The sequence below is a fragment of the Pristiophorus japonicus genome, chromosome 15, assembly GCF_044704955.1.
Source record: "Pristiophorus japonicus isolate sPriJap1 chromosome 15, sPriJap1.hap1, whole genome shotgun sequence".
NCBI classification, from domain to species: domain Eukaryota; kingdom Metazoa; phylum Chordata; class Chondrichthyes; family Pristiophoridae; genus Pristiophorus; species Pristiophorus japonicus.
In genome coordinates this window covers 531,899-557,074 of record NC_091991.1, presented here as the reverse complement: position 1 = coordinate 557,074, position 25,176 = coordinate 531,899, and the positions used below count along the sequence as shown (strand labels likewise).

General features: G+C 56.8%; 1 protein-coding gene across 3 annotated transcripts in view; it reads right to left on the bottom strand.

The window, feature by feature from the left end:
* Positions 1-25,176, bottom strand: part of rassf3 (Ras association domain family member 3) — a 256,502-nt gene that overhangs the window by 20,861 nt on the left and 210,465 nt on the right. Inside the window, exon 1 of one of the 3 annotated variants that reach the window (XM_070900036.1) lies at positions 2,378-2,528. The exons of the other annotated variants lie outside the window; for them this stretch is intronic. The gene's annotated coding sequence lies outside the window, so the exon portion shown is untranslated. Of the gene's footprint in view, positions 1-2,377; positions 2,529-25,176 lie in introns of those variants that run through there. 3 annotated transcript variants of the gene reach the window in all.

Sequence of the window (25,176 nt, the reverse complement as noted above, 5' to 3'; positions counted from 1 at the left end):
ATGCTGCCACTTTCTCCATCGGTGGAAGATTAAAGTCTCCCCATCGTGTGACTGTGGAGCTCCTAATCAGACCCTGGGGCACATCATTGAGCCCTGCCCGCAGAGGGAATACACAGGCAGCCTGCGGGATATCCACGCTGTTACACCGGGAGCTTGGGCCTGGATATCCGACTTGGATATTGGCGTTTGCTTTGTTTTGCTGCTCCCATACGAAAGCAGAACAGCAACTTTCATATTCATGGCCCCTAGTTTTGGTCTCCCTCCCACAAGAGGAAACATCTCCTCTGCACTTCCCTTATCAAACCATTTCAGATTGGGATTTGAACTCATGACCTCTCGATTTCTGGTGCATAACAACTAGGCTGCCGTACCCTCTTTTCTCTCCAGCCCTCTAGCAAACAGTGACTCCTGTCTGGTGGGCAGATCAGATGTTCTCTCACACCTTGCCCCAAAGGCCCATTATCAACTAACAAGCCTCAACAGTGTTGGCAGCTAACTCGATATCAGAAAGCATCGTGGCCAAGACTCACCAGACAGCCATACCCACACAACTGCCATCAGGGGGCACTGGACACAGAATGAGAACCGTTTCTCCTTCCTAACTAAAAGGTGCAGAGATCTCAAAATGGATCAGCAATGGAACCTAGGGATTTCTGCTCTGTATAGCAACACTCCCCGGGCAAACCACCCACTCTGTATGGCAACACTCCCCGGACAAACTACCCATTCTGTGCGGCAACACTCCCCGGGCAAACCACCCACTCTGTTTAGCAACACTCCGAGAAAACCACCCACTCCCTGGGCAAACCACCCACTCTGTTTAGCAACACTCCCTGAGCAAACCACCCACTCTGTGCGGCAACACTCCCCGGGCAAACCACCCACTCTGTTTAGCAACACACCCTGGGCAAACTACCCGCTCTGTGTGGCTCAGTCACTCCCTGGGCAAACCACCCACTCTGTATAGCAACACTCCCTGGGCAAACTACCCGCTCTGTGTGGCTCAGTCACTCCCTGGGCAAACCACCCACTCTGTATAGCAACACTCCCTGGGCAAACTACCCGCTCTGTGTGGCTCAGTCACTCCCTGAGCGAGCCACCTGAGCCACTGAACAACAGATAATGCGCGGCAACATTGGATTATTGAGGCCATCTACAGAAATGCTGTAAAAGAACGGCTTGCATTTACATAACACCTTTCACGTCCTCAGGATATCCCAAAGTAGGTGTTGTAATGTGAGAAACGGGGCGCTCAGCAAGCTCCCACACACAGCAATGTGATGTGTTGTTTTTTTGTGATGTGGATTGAGGGATAAATATTGAACAGGACACCGGGGAGAACCGCCCTGTACTTAACATTAGACATCTCAAAGTTTTGCTCCATCTATATAACTGATAGAAACCTGCAGCACAATCTGCTGGGCCCCAGACTCACTCCCACCAACTTTAGTCGTGTAAACATCAGGAGACAATTCACAGCAGTTTGACCTCAGTGTTGTAAATCTGGATTATGGTCACACCGGATCCTATCTGGATCAATGACACACCTGGATCCTATCCCCTGTCAGATGCTGAATGACCTGCTGTGCAATTGTGGTATTTTTGATTGTGACCAGCATTCACTGTCCCTCACCCACCCACACACGCAGACATTGTGATCCCATCTTTTACAAACCGCAACCAACATTAGGAACTGAATCTGATGGAGCAAAACCCGTGGGCCGACCGAACTGGACCACACAAACGTTCAGCTGCCGAGTTCCCAATCTCGGTTACACCGCTGTAGTGAGACCATCAGACGAGATCTCCCTTCACCCAGACACCCCGAATACCCCCCGCGCCTCGCACCCCCACGCCCGCGCACAACCCCCACGCCCGCGCACAATCAGAAGCACGCTGTAATTGCAGGCTACTATCACAAACCAAACATCAGTGGCAGCCAACCCACGGCCTTGACCAAGGCTGCGGAGGTAACAAACACCGCCCGCCTGGAATCCTGCCCACTGAGATCTCCATGCTTGGCCCCAAAGCTGGCAATATTTTCTGCAATAAAAATTAACAGTCCCTAGCAGGTGCAGTACAGTTGTGGCACAGCCCTGAATTGTGTAGGAAAATGCAGACTCCCACTGACAAGGCAAATTAATCCAATGCTTCGGGTGAAGTCAGAAGGAATTAAATTACTGCATTAAACTCATTGCCAGATGGTACATTATTCTTGGTATTATACAATTTAGTTTCACTGTTCTGTAAAATAATTTTTATGAGATTTGGCACGGTTGCTGCATAACTAGGTAGGAGGGGAATGGTACAGGTCACAGGGTTGTAATAATGACACAGACCGAAGGAGTACGGTCTGTGTGTCACAATATAGCGTTACCGAATGTAAAGCAAGTCGAGGGATGTATTACACCATCTGTACATCGTTCCGGCATTCAGTGCGAGGGCCCGACCAGCGAGGACCATCAGCAGCAGGTCGGGGCTTTAAAAGGTGAGCAGCATGGAGCGTACCGCTGCAGGTACAGGGAGCAGCGTACCACTGCAGGTAGAGAGAGCAGCGTACCACTGCAGGTACAGGGACAGTGTGGAGCGTACCACTGCAGGTACAGGGAGGAGCGTACCACTGCAGGTACAGGGTGGAGCGTACCACTGCAGGGACAGGGAGCAGCGTACCACTGCAGGGACAGGGAACAGCGTACCACTGCAGGGACAGGGAGGAGCGTACCACTGCAGGGACAGGGAGCAGCGTACCACTGCAGGGACAGGGAGGAGCGTACCACTGCAGGGACAGGGTGGAGCGTACCACTGCAGGGACAGGGAGCAGTGTACCACTGCAGGGACAGGGACAGGGAGGAGCGTACCACTGCAGGGACAGGGAGGAGCGTACCACTGCAGGGACAGGGAGGAGCGTACCACTGCAGGGACAGGGAGGAGCGTACCACTGCAGGGACAGGGAGCAGCGTACCACTGCAGGGACAGGGTGGAGCGTACCACTGCAGGGACAGGGAGCAGTGTACCACTGCAGGGACAGGGACAGGGTGGAGCGTACCACTGCAGGTACAGGGTGGAGCGTACCACTGCAGGGACAGGGAGGAGCGTACCACTGCAGGGACAGGGAGCAGCGTACCACTGCAGGGACAGGGAGCAGTGTACCACTGCAGGGACAGGGACAGGGTGGAGCGTACCACTGCAGGTACAGGGAGCAGCGTACCACTGCAGGTACAGGGAGCAGCGTACCACTGCAGGGACAGGGAGGAGCGTACCACTGCAGGGACAGGGAGGAGCGTACCACTGCAGGGACAGGGAGGAGTGTACCACTGCAGGGACAGGGAGCAGTGTACCACTGCAGGGACAGGGACAGGGTGGAGCGTACCACTGCAGGGACAGGGTGGAGCGTACCACTGCAGGTACAGGGAGCAGCGTACCACTGCAGGTACAGGGAGCAGCGTACCACTGCAGGGACAGGGACAGGGTGGAGCGTACCACTGCAGGTACAGGGAGCAGCGTACCACTGCAGGGACAGGGAGGAGCGTACCACTGCAGGGACAGGGAGGAGCGTACCACTGCAGGGACACGGAGGAGCGTACCACTGCAGGGACAGGGACAGGGTGGAGCGTACCACTGCAGGGACAGGGTGGAGCGTACCACTGCAGGGACAGGGTGGAGCGTACCACTGCAGGGACAGGGACAGGGTGGAGCGTACCACTGCAGGGACAGGGACAGGGTGGAGCGTACCACTGCAGGGACAGGGACAGGGAGCAGCGTACCACTGCAGGGACAGGGACAGGGTGGAGCGTACCACTGCAGGGACAGGGTGGAGCGTACCACTGCAGGGACAGGGTGGAGCGTACCACTGCAGGGACAGGGTGGAGCGTACCACTGCAGGGACAGGGTGGAGCGTACCACTGCAGGGACAGGGTGGAGCGTACCACTGCAGGGACAGGGTGGAGCGTACCACTGCAGGGACAGGGTGGAGCGTACCACTGCAGGGACAGGGTGGAGCGTACCACTGCAGGGACAGGGTGGAGCGTACCACTGCAGGGACAGGGTGGAGCGTACCACTGCAGGGACAGGGAGGAGCGTACCACTGCAGGGACAGGGAGGAGCGTACCACTGCAGGGACAGGGACAGGGTGGAGCGTACCACTGCAGGTACAGGGTGGAGCGTACCACTGCAGGGACAGGGAGGAGCGTACCACTGCAGGGACAGGGAGGAGCGTACCACTGCAGGGACAGGGAGGAGTGTACCACTGCAGGGACAGGGACAGGGTGGAGCGTACCACTGCAGGGACAGGGTGGAGCGTACCACTGCAGGTACAGGGTGGAGCGTACCACTGCAGGGACAGGGTGGAGCGTACCACTGCAGGGACAGGGTGGAGCGTACCACTGCAGGGACAGGGAGGAGCGTACCACTGCAGGGACAGGGAGGAGCGTACCACTGCACGGACAGGGAGCAGTGTACCACTGCAGGGACAGGGTGGAGCGTACCACTGCAGGGACAGGGAGCAGCGTACCACTGCAGGGACACGGAGGAGCGTACCACTGCAGGGACAGGGAGCAGTGTACCACTGCAGGGACAGGGACAGGGTGGAGCGTACCACTGCAGGGACAGGGTGGAGCGTACCACTGCAGGGACAGGGAGGAGCGTACCACTGCACGGACAGGGAGCAGTGTACCACTGCAGGGACAGGGACAGGGACAGGGTGGAGCGTACCACTGCAGGTACAGGGAGCAGCGTACCACTGCAGGTACAGGGAGCAACGTACCACTGCAGGTACAGGGAGCAGCGTACCACTGCAGGGACAGGGAGCAGTGTGGAGCGTACCACTGCAGGGACAGGGACAGGGTGGAGCGTACCACTGCAGGTACAGGGAGCAGCGTACCACTGCAGGGACAGGGACAGGGTGGAGCGTACCACTGCAGGGACAGGGTGGAGCGTACCACTGCAGGGACAGGGTGGAGCGTACCACTGCAGGGACAGGGTGGAGCGTACCACTGCAGGGACAGGGTGGAGCGTACCACTGCAGGGACAGGGTGGAGCGTACCACTGCAGGGACAGGGACAGGGTGGAGCGTACCACTGCAGGGACAGGGAGCAGTGTACCACTGCAGGGACAGGGACAGGGTGGAGCGTACCACTGCAGGTACAGGGAGCAGCGTACCACTGCAGGGACAGGGACAGGGTGGAGCGTACCACTGCAGGGACAGGGTGGAGCGTACCACTGCAGGGACAGGGAGCAGCGTACCACTGCAGGGACAGGTGGAGCGTACCACTGCAGGGACAGGGTGGAGCGTACCACTGCAGGGACAGGGACAGGGTGGAGCGTACCACTGCAGGTACAGGGTGGAGCGTACCACTGCAGGGACAGGGAGCAGCGTACCACTGCAGGGACAGGTGGAGCGTACCACTGCAGGGACAGGGTGGAGCGTACCACTGCAGGGACAGGGTGGAGCGTACCACTGCAGGGACAGGGACAGGGTGGAGCGTACCACTGCAGGTACAGGGTGGAGCGTACCACTGCAGGGACAGGGAGGAGCGTACCACTGCAGGGACAGGGAGGAGCGTACCACTGCAGGGACAGGGAGGAGCGTACCACTGCAGGGACAGGGAGGAGCGTACCACTGCAGGGACAGGGAGCAGTGTACCACTGCAGGGACAGGGACAGGGTGGAGCGTACCACTGCACGGACAGGGTGGAGCGTACCACTGCACGGACAGGGAGCAGCGTACCACTGCAGGGACAGGGACAGGGTGGAGCGTACCACTGCAGGGACAGGGTGGAGCGTACCACTGCAGGGACAGGGAGCAGCGTACCACTGCAGGGACACGGTGGAGCGTACCACTGCAGGGACAGGGACAGGGTGGAGCGTACCACTGCAGGGACAGGGTGGAGCGTACCACTGCAGGGACAGGGTGGAGCGTACCACTGCAGGGACAGGGTGGAGCGTACCACTGCAGGGACAGGGTGGAGCGTACCACTGCAGGGACAGGGTGGAGCGTACCACTGCAGGGACAGGGTGGAGCGTACCACTGCAGGGACAGGGTGGAGCGTACCACTGCAGGGACAGGGACAGGGTGGAGCGTACCACTGCAGGGACAGGGAGCAGTGTACCACTGCAGGGACAGGGACAGGGTGGAGCGTACCACTGCAGGTACAGGGAGCAGCGTACCACTGCAGGGACAGGGACAGGGTGGAGCGTACCACTGCAGGGACAGGGTGGAGCGTACCACTGCAGGGACAGGGTGGAGCGTACCACTGCAGGGACAGGGTGGAGCGTACCACTGCAGGGACAGGGTGGAGCGTACCACTGCAGGGACAGGGTGGAGCGTACCACTGCAGGGACAGGGAGCAGCGTACCACTGCAGGGACAGGGTGGAGCGTACCACTGCAGGGACAGGGTGGAGCGTACCACTGCAGGGACAGGGTGGAGCGTACCACTGCAGGGACAGGGAGGAGCGTACCACTGCAGGGACAGGGAGCAGCGTACCACTGCAGGGACAGGGAGCAGCGTACCACTGCAGGGACAGGGAGCAGCGTACCACTGCAGGGACAGAGTGGAGCGTACCACTGCAGGGACAGGGTGGAGCGTACCACTGCAGGGACAGGGTGGAGCGTACCACTGCAGGGACAGTGACAGGGTGGAGCGTACCACTGCAGGTACAGGGTGGAGCGTACCACTGCAGGGACAGGGAGGAGCGTACCACTGCAGGGACAGGGAGGAGCGTACCACTGCAGGGACAGGGAGCAGCGTACCACTGCAGGGACAGGGACAGGGTGGAGCGTACCACTGCAGGGACAGGGTGGAGCGTACCACTGCAGGTACAGGGTGGAGCGTACCACTGCAGGGACAGGGTGGAGCGTACCACTGCAGGGACAGGGAGGAGCGTACCACTGCAGGGACAGGGAGGAGCGTACCACTGCAGGGACAGGGAGGAGCGTACCACTGCAGGGACAGGGTGGAGCGTACCACTGCAGGGACAGGGAGCAGCGTACCACTGCAGGGACACGGAGGAGCGTACCACTGCAGGGACAGGGAGCAGTGTACCACTGCAGGGACAGGGACAGGGTGGAGCGTACCACTGCAGGGACAGGGTGGAGCGTACCACTGCAGGGACAGGGTGGAGCGTACCACTGCAGGGACAGGGAGGAGCGTACCACTGCAGGGACAGGGAGGAGCGTACCACTGCAGGGACAGGGAGCAGTGTACCACTGCAGGGACAGGGACAGGGTGGAGCGTACCACTGCAGGTACAGGGAGCAGCGTACCACTGCAGGGACAGGGACAGGGTGGAGCGTACCACTGCAGGGACAGGGTGGAGCGTACCACTGCAGGGACAGGGAGCAGCGTACCACTGCAGGGACAGGGAGCAGCGTACCACTGCAGGGACAGGGACAGGGTGGAGCGTACCACTGCAGGGACAGGGACAGGGTGGAGCGTACCACTGCAGGGACAGGGTGGAGCGTACCACTGCAGGGACAGGGTGGAGCGTACCACTGCAGGGACAGGTGGAGCGTACCACTGCAGGGACAGGGTGGAGCGTACCACTGCAGGGACAGGGTGGAGCGTACCACTGCAGGGACAGGGTGGAGCGTACCACTGCAGGTACAGGGTGGAGCGTACCACTGCAGGGACAGGGAGGAGCGTACCACTGCAGGGACAGGGAGGAGCGTACCACTGCAGGGACAGGGAGGAGCGTACCACTGCAGGGACAGGGAGGAGCGTACCACTGCAGGGACAGGGAGCAGTGTATCACTGCAGGGACAGGGAGCAGTGTACCACTGCAGTGACAGGGACAGGGTGGAGCGTACCACTGCAGGGACAGGGTGGAGCGTACCACTGCAGGGACAGGGTGGAGCGTACCACTGCACGGACAGGGTGGAGCGTACCACTGCAGGTACAGGGAGCAGCGTACCACTGCAGGGACAGGGACAGGGTGGAGCGTACCACTGCAGGGACAGGGTGGAGCGTACCACTGCAGGGACAGGGAGCAGCGTACCACTGCAGGGACACGGTGGAGCGTACCACTGCAGGGACAGGGACAGGGTGGAGCGTACCACTGCAGGGACAGGGTGGAGCGTACCACTGCAGGGACAGGGTGGAGCGTACCACTGCAGGGACAGGGTGGAGCGTACCACTGCAGGGACAGGGTGGAGCGTACCACTGCAGGGACAGGGAGCAGTGTACCACTGCAGGGACAGGGACAGGGACAGGGTGGAGCGTACCACTGCAGGGACAGGGTGGAGCGTACCACTGCAGGGACAGGGTGGAGCGTACCACTGCAGGGACAGGGAGCAGTGTACCACTGCAGGGACAGGGACAGGGTGGAGCGTACCACTGCAGGGACACGGTGGAGCGTACCACTGCAGGGACAGGGACAGGGTGGAGCGTACCACTGCAGGGACAGGGTGGAGCGTACCACTGCAGGGACAGGGTGGAGCGTACCACTGCAGGGACAGGGTGGAGCGTACCACTGCAGGGACAGGGTGGAGCGTACCACTGCAGGGACAGGGTGGAGCGTACCACTGCAGGGACAGGGTGGAGCGTACCACTGCAGGGACAGGGACAGGGTGGAGCGTACCACTGCAGGGACAGGGACAGGGTGGAGCGTACCACTGCAGGGACAGGGACAGGGTGGAGCGTACCACTGCAGGGACAGGGACAGGGTGGAGCGTACCACTGCAGGGACAGGGACAGGGTGGAGCGTACCACTGCAGGGACAGGGACAGGGTGGAGCGTACCACTGCAGGGACAGGGTGGAGCGTACCACTGCAGGGACAGGGTGGAGCGTACCACTGCAGGGACAGGGAGGAGCGTACCACTGCAGGGACAGGGAGGAGCGTACCACTGCAGGGACAGGGAGCAGTGTACCACTGCAGGGACAGGGACAGGGTGGAGCGTACCACTGCAGGGACAGGGAGCAGTGTACCACTGCAGGGACAGGGACAGGGAGCAGTGTACCACTGCAGGGACAGGGACAGGGTGGAGCGTACCACTGCAGGTACAGGGAGCAGCGTACCACTGCAGGGACAGGGACAGGGTGGAGCGTACCACTGCAGGGACAGGGTGGAGCGTACCACTGCAGGGACAGGGAGCAGCGTACCACTGCAGGGACACGGAGGAGCGTACCACTGCAGGGACACGGAGGAGCGTACCACTGCAGGGACAGGGACAGGGTGGAGCGTACCACTGCAGGGACAGGGTGGAGCGTACCACTGCAGGGACAGGGTGGAGCGTACCACTGCAGGGACAGGGTGGAGCGTACCACTGCAGGGACAGGGTGGAGCGTACCACTGCAGGGACAGGGACAGGGAGGAGCGTACCACTGCAGGGACAGGGAGCAGTGTACCACTGCAGGGACAGGGAGCAGCGTACCACTGCAGGGACAGGGACAGGGTGGAGCGTACCACTGCAGGGACAGGGACAGGGTGGAGCGTACCACTGCAGGGACAGGGTGGAGCGTACCACTGCAGGGACAGGGTGGAGCGTACCACTGCAGGGACAGGTGGAGCGTAACACTGCAGGGACAGGGTGGAGCGTACCACTGCAGGGACAGGGTGGAGCGTACCACTGCAGGGACAGGGACAGGGTGGAGCGTACCACTGCAGGTACAGGGTGGAGCGTACCACTGCAGGGACAGGGAGGAGCGTACCACTGCAGGGACAGGGAGGAGCGTACCACTGCAGGGACAGGGAGGAGCGTACCACTGCAGGGACAGGGAGGAGCGTACCACTGCAGGGACAGGGAGGAGCGTACCACTGCAGGGACAGGGAGCAGTGTATCACTGCAGGGACAGGGAGCAGTGTACCACTGCAGTGACAGGGACAGGGTGGAGCGTACCACTGCAGGGACAGGGTGGAGCGTACCACTGCAGGGACAGGGTGGAGCGTACCACTGCACGGACAGGGTGGAGCGTACCACTGCAGGTACAGGGAGCAGCGTACCACTGCAGGGACAGGGACAGGGTGGAGCGTACCACTGCAGGGACAGGGTGGAGCGTACCACTGCAGGGACAGGGAGCAGCGTACCACTGCAGGGACACGGTGGAGCGTACCACTGCAGGGACAGGGACAGGGTGGAGCGTACCACTGCAGGGACAGGGTGGAGCGTACCACTGCAGGGACAGGGTGGAGCGTACCACTGCAGGGACAGGGTGGAGCGTACCACTGCAGGGACAGGGTGGAGCGTACCACTGCAGGGACAGGGAGCAGTGTACCACTGCAGGGACAGGGACAGGGACAGGGTGGAGCGTACCACTGCAGGGACAGGGTGGAGCGTACCACTGCAGGGACAGGGTGGAGCGTACCACTGCAGGGACAGGGTGGAGCGTACCACTGCAGGGACAGGGAGCAGTGTACCACTGCAGGGACAGGGACAGGGTGGAGCGTACCACTGCAGGGACACGGTGGAGCGTACCACTGCAGGGACAGGGACAGGGTGGAGCGTACCACTGCAGGGACAGGGTGGAGCGTACCACTGCAGGGACAGGGTGGAGCGTACCACTGCAGGGACAGGGTGGAGCGTACCACTGCAGGGACAGGGTGGAGCGTACCACTGCAGGGACAGGGTGGAGCGTACCACTGCAGGGACAGGGTGGAGCGTACCACTGCAGGGACAGGGTGGAGCGTACCACTGCAGGGACAGGGACAGGGTGGAGCGTACCACTGCAGGGACAGGGACAGGGTGGAGCGTACCACTGCAGGGACAGGGACAGGGTGGAGCGTACCACTGCAGGGACAGGGACAGGGTGGAGCGTACCACTGCAGGGACAGGGTGGAGCGTACCACTGCAGGGACAGGGTGGAGCGTACCACTGCAGGGACAGGGTGGAGCGTACCACTGCAGGGACAGGGTGGAGCGTACCACTGCAGGGACAGGGAGCAGCGTACCACTGCAGGGACAGGGTGGAGCGTACCACTGCAGGGACAGGGTGGAGCGTACCACTGCAGGGACAGGGTGGAGCGTACCACTGCAGGGAAAGGGTGGAGCGTACCACTGCAGGGACAGGGAGGAGCGTACCACTGCAGGGACAGGGAGGAGCGTACCACTGCAGGGACAGGGAGCAGCGTACCACTGCAGGGACAGTGACAGGGTGGAGCGTACCACTGCAGGTACAGGGTGGAGCGTACCACTGCAGGGACAGGGAGCAGTGTACCACTGCAGGGACAGGGACAGGGTGGAGCGTACCACTGCAGGGACAGGGTGGAGCGTACCACTGCAGGGACAGGGTGGAGCGTACCACTGCAGGGACAGGGTGGAGCGTACCACTGCAGGGACAGGGTGGAGCGTACCACTGCAGGGACAGGGTGGAGCGTACCACTGCAGGGACAGGGAGGAGCGTACCACTGCAGGGACAGGGAGGAGCGTACCACTGCACGGACAGGGAGCAGTGTACCACTGCAGGGACAGGGTGGAGCGTACCACTGCAGGGACAGGGAGCAGCGTACCACTGCAGGGACACGGAGTAGCGTACCACTGCAGGGACAGGGAGCAGTGTACCACTGCAGGGACAGGGACAGGGTGGAGCGTACCACTGCAGGGACAGGGTGGAGCGTACCACTGCAGGGACAGGGTGGAGCGTACCACTGCAGGGACAGGGTGGAGCGTACCACTGCAGGGACAGGGTGGAGCGTACCACTGCAGGGACAGGGAGGAGCGTACCACTGCACGGACAGGGAGCAGTGTACCACTGCAGGGACAGGGACAGGGTGGAGCGTACCACTGCAGGTACAGGGAGCAGCGTACCACTGCAGGTACAGGGAGCAACGTACCACTGCAGGTACAGGGAGCAGCATACCACTGCAGGGACAGGGAGGAGCGTACCACTGCAGGGACAGGGAGGAGCGTACCATTGCAGGGACAGGGAGGAGCGTACCACTGCAGGGACAGGGAGGAGCGTACCACTGCAGGGACAGGGAGGAGCGTACCACTGCAGGGACAGGGAGGAGCGTACCACTGCAGGGACAGGGAGCAGCGTACCACTGCAGGGACAGGGACAGGGAGCAGTGTACCACTGCAGGGACAGGGACAGGGTGGAGCGTACCACTGCAGGTACAGGGAGCAGCGTACCACTGCAGGGACAGGGACAGGGTGGAGCGTACCACTGCAGGGACAGGGTGGAGCGTACCACTGCAGGGACAGGGAGCAGCGTACCACTGCAGGGACAGGGAGGAGCGTACCACTGCAGGGACAGGGAGGAGCGTACCACTGCAGGGACAGGGACAGGGTGGAGCGTACCACTGCAGGGACAGGGTGGAGCGTACCACTGCAGGGACAGGGTGGAGCGTACCACTGCAGGGACAGGGTGGAGCGTACCACTGCAGGGACAGGGTGGAGCGTACCACTGCAGGGACAGGGTGGAGCGTACCACTGCAGGGACAGGGTGGAGCGTACCACTGCAGGGACAGGGACAGGGTGGAGCGTACCACTGCAGGGACAGGGAGCAGCGTACCACTGCAGGGACAGGGACAGGGTGGAGCGTACCACTGCAGGTACAGGGAGCAGCGTACCACTGCAGGGACAGGGACAGGGTGGAGCGTACCACTGCAGGGACAGGGTGGAGCGTACCACTGCAGGGACAGGGTGGAGCGTACCACTGCAGGGACAGGGTGGAGCGTACCACTGCAGGGACAGGTGGAGCGTACCACTGCAGGGACAGGTGGAGCGTACCACTGCAGGGACAGGGTGGAGCGTACCACTGCAGGGACAGGGTGGAGCGTACCACTGCAGGGACAGGGACAGGGTGGAGCGTACCACTGCAGGTACAGGGTGGAGCGTACCACTGCAGGGACAGGGAGGAGCGTACCACTGCAGGGACAGGGAGGAGCGTACCACTGCAGGGACAGGGAGGAGCGTACCACTGCAGGGACAGGGAGGAGCGTACCACTGCAGGGACAGGGAGCAGCGTACCACTGCAGGGACAGGGAGCAGCGTACCACTGCAGGGACAGGGAGCAGTGTACCACTGCAGGGACAGGGACAGGGTGGAGCGTACCACTGCAGGGACAGGGTGGAGCGTACCACTGCAGGTACAGGGTGGAGCGTACCACTGCACGGACAGGGTGGAGCGTACCACTGCACGGACAGGGTGGAGCGTACCACTGCAGGGACAGGGACAGGGTGGAGCGTACCACTGCAGGGACAGGGTGGAGCGTACCACTGCAGGGACAGGGAGCAGCGTACCACTGCAGGGACACGGTGGAGCGTACCACTGCAGGGACAGGGACAGGGTGGAGCGTACCACTGCAGGGACAGGGTGGAGCGTACCACTGCAGGGACAGGGTGGAGCGTACCACTGCAGGGACAGGGTGGAGCGTACCACTGCAGGGACAGGGTGGAGCGTACCACTGCAGGGACAGGGTGGAGCGTACCACTGCAGGGACAGGGTGGAGCGTACCACTGCAGGGACAGGGTGGAGCGTACCACTGCAGGGACAGGGTGGAGCGTACCACTGCAGGGACAGGGTGGAGCGTACCACTGCAGGGACAGGGAGGAGCGTACCACTGCAGGGACAGGGAGCAGCGTACCACTGCAGGTACAGGGAGCAGCGTACCACTGCAGGGACAGGGACAGGGTGGAGCGTACCACTGCAGGGACAGGGTGGAGCGTACCACTGCAGGGACACGGAGGAGCGTACCACTGCAGGGACACGGAGGAGCGTACCACTGCAGGGACAGGGAGCAGTGTACCACTGCAGGGACAGGGACAGGGTGGAGCGTACCACTGCAGGGACAGGGTGGAGCGTACCACTGCAGGGACAGGGTGGAGCGTACCACTGCAGGGACAGGGTGGAGCGTACCACTGCAGGGACAGGGTGGAGCGTACCACTGCAGGGACAGGGTGGAGCGTACCACTGCAGGGACAGGGTGGAGCGTACCACTGCAGGGACAGGGTGGAGCGTACCACTGCAGGGACAGGGTGGAGCGTACCACTGCAGGGACAGGGTGGAGCGTACCACTGCAGGGACAGGGTGGAGCGTACCACTGCAGGGACAGGGTGGAGCGTACCACTGCAGGGACAGGGAGGAGCGTACCACTGCACGGACAGGGAGCAGTGTACCACTGCAGGGACAGGGACAGGGTGGAGCGTACCACTGCAGGTACAGGGAGCAGCGTACCACTGCAGGGACAGGGAGGAGCGTACCACTGCAGGGACAGGGAGGAGCGTACCACTGCAGGGACAGGGAGGAGCGTACCACTGCAGGGACAGGGAGCAGCGTACCACTGCAGGGACAGGGACAGGGACAGGGTGGAGCGTACCACTGCAGGGACAGGGTGGAGCGTACCACTGCAGGGACAGTGCGAGCTGGTGCAGGTGAATGACGGCTGTGAAGAGAGCGACTGGATTGGACGCCACTATAACCCAGGTCGGTGATTGGAGCGTGGGCAGGTACAGCAGGAGTGGCGAGGTCGGGGCGAGGGAGCAGTGAGTGATCGTGCAGTGACGTGTTCGGGGCCCAGGAGAGGCGAGGGCCCAGGGACAGCACGGACCAGCCCACACTGTGACATGTGAGCGCACTGGGTCCGTGCAACAGAGCTGGTCTCCAGTTGTCCTGGTTAACCCTTGCCACTGGACCAAGACCTTGCTCTGTCAAGCCCGTGTGGTGGCTGGTGCGCAACGTTAAAAAAATCCACACACCGGCATCTTCCACCCTTCAGGATCTGGTTCGGGATCCGGAAATATTTGGTCCTTCATTGAAACACCTGGGAACTCATCCCTTTTTGGTGTGGAGCAAGTCATCCTCGATACGAGGGACTGCCTGTAATGATGATATTGTTCCTCAGGAGATGTGAAGTACACACCTCACACTGTCTGGGCTAGCATTGCTCTGCACACACACCTCTCCCCGCGTATTAGGTTTTGTCTTGTCCCTGATGGCACAAACACAACTAAAAGACAAATTAACATTTGATACTTTCCACGGAAGTCTGGTAGACTTGTAGATCAGTATTGGAGAGCGGGATGCAAGTGGCAACAGCTTGTGCCATCGACCAAAACACTTTTATACCAATGATCATTTAGTTCAGAATTCAGGATACTAGCAAGAATCAACTCCCAGTTTATATTTATATTCGTTCCTGGGAACTGGGCGTCGCTGGCCAGGCCAGCATTTATTGCCCATCCCTAATTGCCCCTTGAGAAGGTGGTGGTGAGCCGCCTTCTTGAACCGCTGCAGTCCGTGTGGTGAAGGTGCTCCCACAGTGCTGTTAGGGAGGGAGTTCCAGGATTGTGACCCAGCGACGATGAAGGAACGGCCGATATATTTCCAAGTCAGGATGGTGTGTGACTGGGAGGGGAACGTGGAGGTGGTGGTGTTCCCATGCACCTGCTGCCCTTGTCCTTCTAGGTGGTAGAGGTCGCGGGTTTGGGAGGTGCTGCCAAAGAAGCCTTGGCGAGTTGCCGCAGTGCATCTTGTAGATGGTGCACACTGCAGCCAGGGGGCGCCGGTGGTGGAGGGAGTGAGTGTTGAGGGCGGTGGAGGGAGCGAGTGTTAAGTGGTGGATGGGGGTTCATTGGCATAAGAGGAAAGTGTGGGACAATGTGAAATGGACAAATTGAAAGCCAGCATAAGGAAAGGAGAGCAGTGCTGTGCTAAATGTGAGAGCGGACCCCGGGAAGGCAGTATGAAGGAAAGGCCCCATTAATCCAACTGCGCCCAGTTCAGGCATCAGAATACTTTTTTCACCCGAACACAACCTCTTTTCAAAAACCAGCTCGCCTGAAAGTCAGAAAAGTACTTCAGCTACAATAATATTCATTTAAAGGAACGATTGATTACATCATCGCGTTAACAGGCTTGGCTGCCTCGACTCTCGCACCATATATGGTCAACTCGTCTCTTGAAGCCACTGCCAAGATACGAAACAAGTTATATTAAGTCGCAGCTTATTTTGGATAGGCATCTTGGCCAAGTGCAGCAGTAAGACTTGGCACTTTGCAGTAATATGTTTCGAGATTATATATATTCTAACAAGTCCATTTATTTACCTTTGCGTCAGGTCACAGAGACAAAAATACTCAAATACATAAAATTGTTTGCAATAGTCTGACGGTTTCTTCCTGTTGTCCAGGCGAGTCCAGGCGAGTCCAGGCTCAGTACTGACACCAGTTGTGAAAGGAGTAATGGATGTTAACTGGACACGGAGAAAGCAAACCGATTGCCGCAGACCACAGTGCAATATTTCAAACACTTGTGAAAAGAGCCTTTGAACGTACATTTATATAGCGCCTTTAGTGGAGTAAAAACATCTCAAGGCGCTTCACAGAAGGTTATCAAATAAAATGTGACAGCGAGTCACGCAAAGAGATATTAGGACAGGGAACGCAAAACTTGGTCAGAGAGGTAGGTTTTAAGGAGCGACTTAAAAAGAGGTGAGACAGCTGTAGAGAGGCAGAGAGGTTCAGGGAGGGAATTCCAGAGTTAAGGTGCTAGGCAGCTGAAGGTATGACCACCAACGGGCGGCTGACTCGATATTGTCCATAGAAACATAGAAAATAGGTGCAGGAGCAGACCATTCGGCCCTTCGAGACTGCACCGCCATTCAATATGATCATGGCTGATCATTCCCTGAGTACCCCTTTCCTGCTTTCTCTCCATACCCCTTGATCCCTTTTGAATATATCCAATGTACTGGTCTCAACAATTTTCTGTGGTAGAGAATTCCACAGGTTCACAACTCTCTGAGTGAAAAAGTTTCTCCTCATCTCGGTCCTAAATGGCCTACCCCTTATCCTTAGACTGTGACCCCTGGTTCTGGACTTCCCCAACATCGGGAACATTCTTCCTGCATCTAACCTGTCCAGTCCCGTCAGAATTTTATATGTTTCTATGAGATCCCCTCTCATCCTTCTAAATTCCAGTGAATACAGGCCTAGCCGATCCAATCTCTCCTCATTTTTCAGTCCTGCCATCCCGGGAATCAGTCTGGTGAACCTTTGCTGCACTCCCTCAATAGCAAGAATGTCCTTCCTCAGATTAGGAGACCAAAACTGAACACAATAGTCCAGGTGTGGTCTCACCAAGGCCCTGTACAACTGCAGTAAGACCTCCCTGCTCCTATACTCAAATCCTCTCACTATGAAGGCCAACATATCATTTGCTTTCTTTACCGCCTGCTGTACCTGCATGTCTACCTTCAATGACTGATGTACCATGACACCCAGGACTCATTGCACCTCCCCTTTTCCTAATCTGCCACCATTCAGATAATATTCTGCCTTCCTGTTTTTGCTACCAAAGTGGATAACCCCACATTTATCCACATTATACTGCACCTGCCAGGCATTTGCCCACTCACCTAACCTGTCCAAGTCACCCTGCAGCCTCTTAGCATCCTCCTCACAGCTCACACTGCCACCCAACTTAGTGTCATTTGCAAACTTGGAGATATTATATTCAATTCCTTCATCTGAATCATTAATGTATATTGTAAATAGCTGGGGTCCCAGCACTGAACCCTGCGGCACCTCACTAGTCACTGCCTGCCATTCTGAAAAGGACCCCTTTATTCCCACTCTTTGCTTCCAGTCTGCCAACCAGTTCTCCATTTTACATAATCGTCCAAAGTCACAATTACCCCCAAGGTGTGGTGTGAGCAGAGTTGCAGCATATCTTGCTCGGACTTGCAGTCTATAGTTCCTCACTCTATTCGCTTTATTCATCGCTGCAATGCATTGATTGGAAAATTAAGTACCTTACAACTCTTTCAGACTTCACCCGGAGCTATTTTTAAGTATTGGAATTAATTTCACCCACTCCTCTCCTCCAGGGGCCGACTCTCGCTGGGGCAGGCCCGGAGCAATGGCTGTGAGCTGCCCTCCACTATCTGCCATCAGCTGACTCACCAAACTGCACAGGGACGTTTTAAATTGTCCATAGAGACTCTGTCCCCATCACCTCTCCAGCTGACCCATACGATAGGTTCCCGTTCTGGGGGTCATCGAGCCTTTCAGTGGCAGGGTGTGGGCAGCCAACCTCTACTCTGGCCACCCTTTCCTGAAGGGGCGAAGAATGAAAATCTTGGATCACTTTCTCATCCCTAACCCAGAGATGCTGTGTTTAACTCGGGTACATGGAGTTAGGAGATCAGCCATGATCGCATTGACCAGGCCCGAGGGGCTGAATGGCCTACTCCCACTCCCTTGTTAACTCCAGCTTCTTTACCATTATTGGGGGCTGACGCCGGCTATCTCAACACTTGACAATTAATAAAGAGCAGGGCAGAAGATAAAAACAAAGACAAGGCATTGGGACATTTTCTTATTCATTCAACTTGTGCAAGAGTGAGACAGCATCAGATATCAGACACTGTAACATAGCGGTTGTTACTGGGCCAGTAACCCAGAGACACGGACTGATGATCCGGAGAAGTGTTCAAATCCCACCCCGGCAGCTGGGGAATTTAAATTTAGTTAATTCAATAAACCTGGAATAAAAAGCCAGTGCCAGTAAAGACCATGAAACTACCGAATTGTACCTTACAATTGTACCTACCATCTGGTTTACTAATGCCCTTTAGGGAAGGAAATCTGCCGCCCTTACCCGGTCTGGCCGATATGTGACTCCAGACCCACAGCAATGTGACTGACCATTAACTGCCCCCTGAAATAGCCCAGCGAGACACTGCGTTGTACCAAACCGCCACATCAGTGGTTAACTCTAAACTGCCCTCTGCGGTTCGGGCAGACAGCTCACCACCACCTTCTCGAGGGCGATTAGGGATGGGCAATAAATGCCGGCCTTGCCAGCGACGCCCATACCCCGAGAATGAATATTAAAAAAAAGAATGAATGTCACTTCATTAAAACAGATGGCAAACCAGTCTCATGGGTTTCGAAGGAATTTAAGAGTGAAGCAATGCCTTGGATATTTCAGAGGCCTATTGTGCCTCACAGGAAACAACTTTAGTCAGAAACGTTCACCACACCTTTTCCTCACGCTGATTGCGGCAAGGTCTGTGCTCACACGGAATACCGGAAGCCAATTGAGTGGGTCCTTAGCAATATTCATTTTCCTCTCCATATGTCCCATAACAATGCAGGCTCTCGGGCTACAAGGTGCCTATCTGTAGTTCAGAGGCACAGATTGTGTACATTGGATCGTTGCTGCTTCTCTGGGTCAACTAAAAACCAAATCCTGATCACCGAGCACTTTTTTTGTTTGTCAGTGAAGCAGTCCTTCTCATCACGGTGAGCCGAGGGGCTGGGGGGCGGGGGAGGCTGGAGGCAAGGGGATGGGGGGACGCGATGGGAGGATGGGGGGGCGGGGGAGACGATGGGGGCGGGGGGAGGGGCGATGGCGGGGGGGGCGATGGGGGCGGGGGGAGGGCTGAGGCGACGGGGGGGGGCGGGGGGAGGGAAGGCGATGGGGGCGATGGGGGGGGGGAGGCTGGATGCAAGGGGATGGGGGGACTCGATGGGGGCGAGCGATGGGGCGATGGGGGGGAGGCGATGGGGGTGGGGCGATGGCGGGGGGGACGATGGGGGCGGGACGGGGGAGAGCGATGGGGCTTATATCTTGTGTATATGAGTGAGGGTCATCATAAGACTAACCAACAGAGAAAGACTTGCATTTATATAGCACCGTTCTTGTCCTCAGAACTTTCCAAAGCGCTTTACAGCTAATTAAGTACTTCTGAAGTGTAGTCACTGTTGTAATGCAGGAAACGCAGCAGCTAATTTGCACACAGCAAGCTCCCACAAACAGCAATGTGATAATGACCGGATAATCTGTTTTTTTTAAAAAAAGTGATCTGGGTTGAGGGATAAATATTGGCCAGGACACCGGGGTAACTCCACTGTTCTTCTTCAAAATAGTGCCATGGAATATTTTATGTCCATGCGAAAGGGCTGACGGGGCCTCGGTTTTATGTCTCATCCGAAAGACGGCACCTCTGGCAGTGCGGCACTCCCTCAGCACTGAACTGGGAGTGTCAGCCTAGGTTTTTGTGCTCCAGTCCCTGAAGTGGGACTTGAACCCACAACCTTCTGACTCAGAGGCGAGGGTGCTGCCAACTGAGCCAAGATCTTTCATCTATTGGTTCCTATTCCCTGCCACATGTGGTATTAGCAGGCATGTGAAACACTGGAGACATGCCCCCAGTGCCCATTGCCCTACATCCCAATGCCAGCCTACTTGCCACTTATTCCTCAGGGCATGCCCAAGCTTCCAACACCAGCTCCATTTACCATTTGAAAGTTAATTCCACCAACTTACTTCATGTCATGGAGTTTAGGAGAATGAGAGATGATCTCATAGAAACATACAAGATTCTGAGGGGGCTTGACTGGGTAGATGCAGGGAGGATATTTCCCCCAGCCTGGAGAGTCTAGAACCAGGGGTCACAGTCTCAGGATAAGGGCTCAGGCTTTCAAGACTGAGATGAGGAGAAATTTCTTCACTCGGAGGGTTGTGAATCTTTGGAATTCTCTGCCCCAGAGGGCTGTGGAGGCTGAGTCTCTGAATATATTCAAGGTGGAGATCAATAGATTTTTGGGAATCTAGGGGAAATCGGGGGATATGGGGACAGTGCGTGGAAGGTGGAGTTGATGTTGATGATCAGCCATGATCGTATTGAATGGCGGAGCAGGCTCGAGGGGCCGAATGGCCGACTCCTGCTCCTATTTCTTATGTTCTTATTCTGGGAAACTAACAAGGTGGTGTTCATGGCTCCGAAGGCAGTGGGAACGCAGAGGATTCAACCAGTGCCCCCAAACGCCGGGACAGTGTCAAAGTGGCAGTGAGATTTAGATACTGTATAAAAGGAGCTGTCCCAGAATATACACAGCATGGTTTCTACAGTAACTAGGGTGGGGACTGGTTCTGCAACATACATCCTGCATTAGTTCACCGGGGGAAAGAAAATTAAGGATGATGGCCATCGTTCGTGATTAACCCAAACAGGTCAAACGTGTTAAGCAAGCACAGCCCTGCCGAGAGAAGCTCGGGGAATTTCACACATCAATGGACTCATAGAATTATAAACAAAGGTGTGGGCCAGTCAGCACACTGATAGATCACAGAATCATAGAACATTACAGCACAGAAGGCCATTCTGCCCATCGAGTCTGTGCCAGCCCTTTCGAAGAGCTATCCCGTTAGTCCCACTCACAGACAGATTTTTGAGTGATAAGGGAGTAAAGGGTTATGGGGAGCGGGCAGGGAAGTGGAGTCGAGTCCATGATCAGATCAGCCATGATCTTATTGAATGGTGGAGCAGACTCGAGGGGCCGAATGGTCGACTCCTGCTCCTATTTCTTATATTCTTACATGCTAACCCCACTCTTTCCCCATAATCCCTGAAATTTTTGATCCTTCTAATGCTTATCCAATTCCCTTTTGAAGGCTGCTTTGAATCTGTAACCACCACCCTCTCAGGCAGGATATTCCAAATCCTAACCACTTGTGGTGAAAAATAGTTTTTCCTCATGTTGCCTCTGGTTCTTTTGCCAATCCCCTTAAATCTGTGCCCTCTGGTTATCGACCCTTCTGCCATTGGAAACCATTTCTCTTTATTTACTCCATCTAAACCCTTTGTGATTTTAAACACCAAACCAGCTCTGCTCCATGGAAAACAAGCCCAGCTTCTCTAGTCTATCCATGTGACCGAAAGGTCAGGTCTTCAATGCCCAGTACTTGGTTAAGCGAGTTCAACTTGCCTATCAAAAGGTTACTGCCAGAATGCCTCTTGCACAAGTGGTTTACAATACACGTATCACTGATACAGTCACAGGGTGGAACTATGGAAAGTCTTGCATCAGTAGTGGGGCCTCGGACACAACAGGCGACTGATCAGAAAATCAGAGGCACACTCTGAAGTGGTCGCACTCTTGCCTGGGAGTCAGAGTTCTGGGTTCAAGCCCCACTCCCGAGAATTGAGCACATAATCTAGGCTGACACTCCAGGCTGTACTGAGGGAGCACCGCACTGTCGGAGGGGAGGTACTGAGGGAGCACCGCACTGTCGGAGGGGCAGTACTGAGGGAGCACCGCACTGTCGGAGGGGCAGTACTGAGGGAGCGCCGCACTGTCGGAGGGGCGGTACTGAGGGAGTGCCTCACTGTCGGAGGGGCAGTACTGAGGGCGCGTTGCATTGTTGGAATGGAAGTACTGAGGTAACGTCGCACTGTCAGTGGTGCAGTGCTAAAGGAGTGTTGTACTGTCGGAGGGACCGTCTTTCTAAACACAAGTTCTTTCTTTCTGGCCGGTGAGATTAATGAAAGGAAATTCATGGACGATGCTCCCACAATTTCCCAATTAGGTTCCCGCTGTGTCCAAGGCATTGCCCATGGAGCGTTGCTCCCTAACGAAGTCTCACAGACTAATTAAAGCTGCTTTCATATTGGGTTAGGTGCGTAATAGAGTCACCAGGTCCGTCGTATGGGTCCCCGCCAGCAGCCCATTGGTAAACCTGCTAGATTGGTCGAGGCTGACTGTCGGGATTGGTGGCGGACTAGGCCGTCAGCCGGCATCAAGTGACTCCGGCAAGTTAACTGTGAGGTTGCCACTTATGACATCAGGTACGTACCTCCCTGCTACCTGGGACTAAAGGAAAGTACAGAGAAGACGATGGATGCTATCTGGGAGCATTGGTGAAGTACCTTCCTGATCCGGCAACCCCGGGATCTGGCCTGTGCCAAATAAGGGGTTTTACCAGATGAGTGGAGGTCAGCAGGCCGAGGTCGGTGGGGGGGGGGGCGAAGACGGCCAGAGGTAGGTGGGGGGAGGGGGGGGGCAAGGGAGGAGGTCGGCGAGCCCCAGCAGGCCCCAAAGTTGGGGTGGAGGTCGGCTGTGTTCTGCATATGTGCCCCCGCCCACCGGCATCATGCCGGACGAGGATGGTCCAACCTGTATAACCAAATTTACAGCCCCTGGAGTGCAAAGAAAGACTTGCATTTATATAGCATCTTTCACGACCATCAGATGTCCCAAAGCACTTTACAGTCAACAAAGTACTTTTTGGAGTGTAGTCACTGTTGCATTGTGGGGAAATGCGGTAGCCAATTTGCGCACAGCAAGCTCCCACAAACAGCAATGTGATAATGACCAGATAATCTGTTTTAGTGATGGTAATTGAGGGATAAATATTGGCCCCAGGACACCGGGGATAACTCCCCTGCTCTTCTTCGAAATAGTGCCATGGGATCCTTTAGGTCCACCTGAGAGAGCAGACAGGGCCTCGGTTTAACATCTCATCCGAAAGACAGCACCTCCGATGGTGCAGCGCTCCCTCAGTACTGCACTGGGAGTGTCAGCCTAGATTTCTTTACTCAAGTCCCTGGAGCGGGACTTAAACCCACGACCTTCTGACTCAGAGGCGAGAGTGCTGCCCACTGAGCCACTTGCTGTCCAGCGAAATCACTAATCGCACTCAAAAAAGGAAATCATCCCAGATGGAGTTTTTTGGCAGTTATTTGCCCTTTGCCTCTCGCAAATGCTTTGATGCCATAGTTCCTAGGTACCCATGTAATCCCAATGGACCCAAACCCCTTCCTATTCACTCCCACTGTGCACAATCCCAATGGACCCAAACCCCTTCCTATTCACTCCCACTGTACACAATCCCAATGGACCCAAACCCCTTCCCATTCACTCCCATTGTACACAATCCCAATGGACCCAAACCCCTTCCTATTCACTCCCACTGTGCACAATCCCAATGGACCCAAACCCCTTCCCATTCTCTCCCACTGCACACAATCCCAATGGACCCAAACCCCTTCCTATTCACTCCCATTGTACACAATCCCAATGGACCCAAACCCCTTCCCATTCACTCCCATTGTACACAATCCCAATGGACCCAAACCCCTTCCTATTCTCTCCCACTGCACACAATCCCAATGGACCCAAACCCCTTCCTATTCACTCCCACTGTGCACAATCCCAATGGACCCAAACCCCTTCCCATTCTCTCCCACTGCACACAATCCCAATGGGACCGTGCACGAGTCTAACGGTGAGTGATTGGCACATTTGTCAACAGTGCGGTGCGTCGCAGTCGAGTCCGTTCCCGTCTTCGCCAGATGTTGACCTCCTGCAGAGGTCACCAGACTGTGACCTTTAACTGGGCGGGTTTACTGCTCCCTCACGCAGGGCCCTTGCCCACACTGCTGTCCTGTTAGATCACTGAAATCGGCCCATGCCAGAAATGAATCTGGGGACCTCCTGGTCTATTTAGAAACATAGAAACATAGAAAATAGGTGCAGGAGTAGGCCATTCAGCCCTTCTAGCCTGCACCGCCATTCAATGAGTTCATGGCTGAACATGAAACTTCAGTACCCCCTTCCTGCTTTCTCGCCATAACCCTTGATCCCCCGAGTAGTAAGGACTTCATCTAACTCCCTTTTGAATATATTTAGTGAATTGGCCTCAACTACTTTCTGTGGTAGAGAATTCCACAGGTTCACCACTCTCTGGGTGAAGAAGTTTCTCCTCATCTCGGTCCTAAATGGCTTACCCCTTATCCTCAGACTGTGACCCCTGGTTCTGGACTTCCCCAACATTGGGAACATTCTTTCTGCATCTAACCTGTCTAAACCCATCAGAATTTTAAACGTTTCTATGAGATCCCCTCTCATTCTTCTGAACTCCAGTGAATACAAGCCCAGTTGATCCAATCTTTCTTGATAGGTCAGTCCCGCCATCCCGGGAATCAGTCTGGTGAACCTTCGCTGCACTCCCTCAATAGCAAGAATGTCCTTCCTCAAGTTAGGAGACCAAAACTGTACACAATACTCCAGGTGTGGCCTCACCAAGGCCCTGTACAACTGTATCAACACCTCCCTGCCCCTGTATTCAAATCCCCTCGCTATGAAGGCCAACATGCCATTTGCTTTCTTAACCGCCTGCTGTACCTGCATGCCAACCTTCAATGACTGATGTACCATGACACCCAGGTCTCGTTGCACCTTCCCTTTTCCTAATCTGTCACCATTCAGATAATAGTCTGTCTCTCTGTTTTTACCACCAAAGTGGATAACCTCACATTTATCCACATTATACTTCATCTGCCATGCATTTGCCCACTCACCTAACCTATCCAAGTCACTCTGCAGCCTAATAGCATCCTCCTCGCAGCTCACACTGCCACCCAACTTAGTATCATCTGCAAATTTGGAGATACTGCATTTAATCCCCTCGTCTAAATCATTAATGTACAATGTAAACAGCTGGGGCCCCAGCAC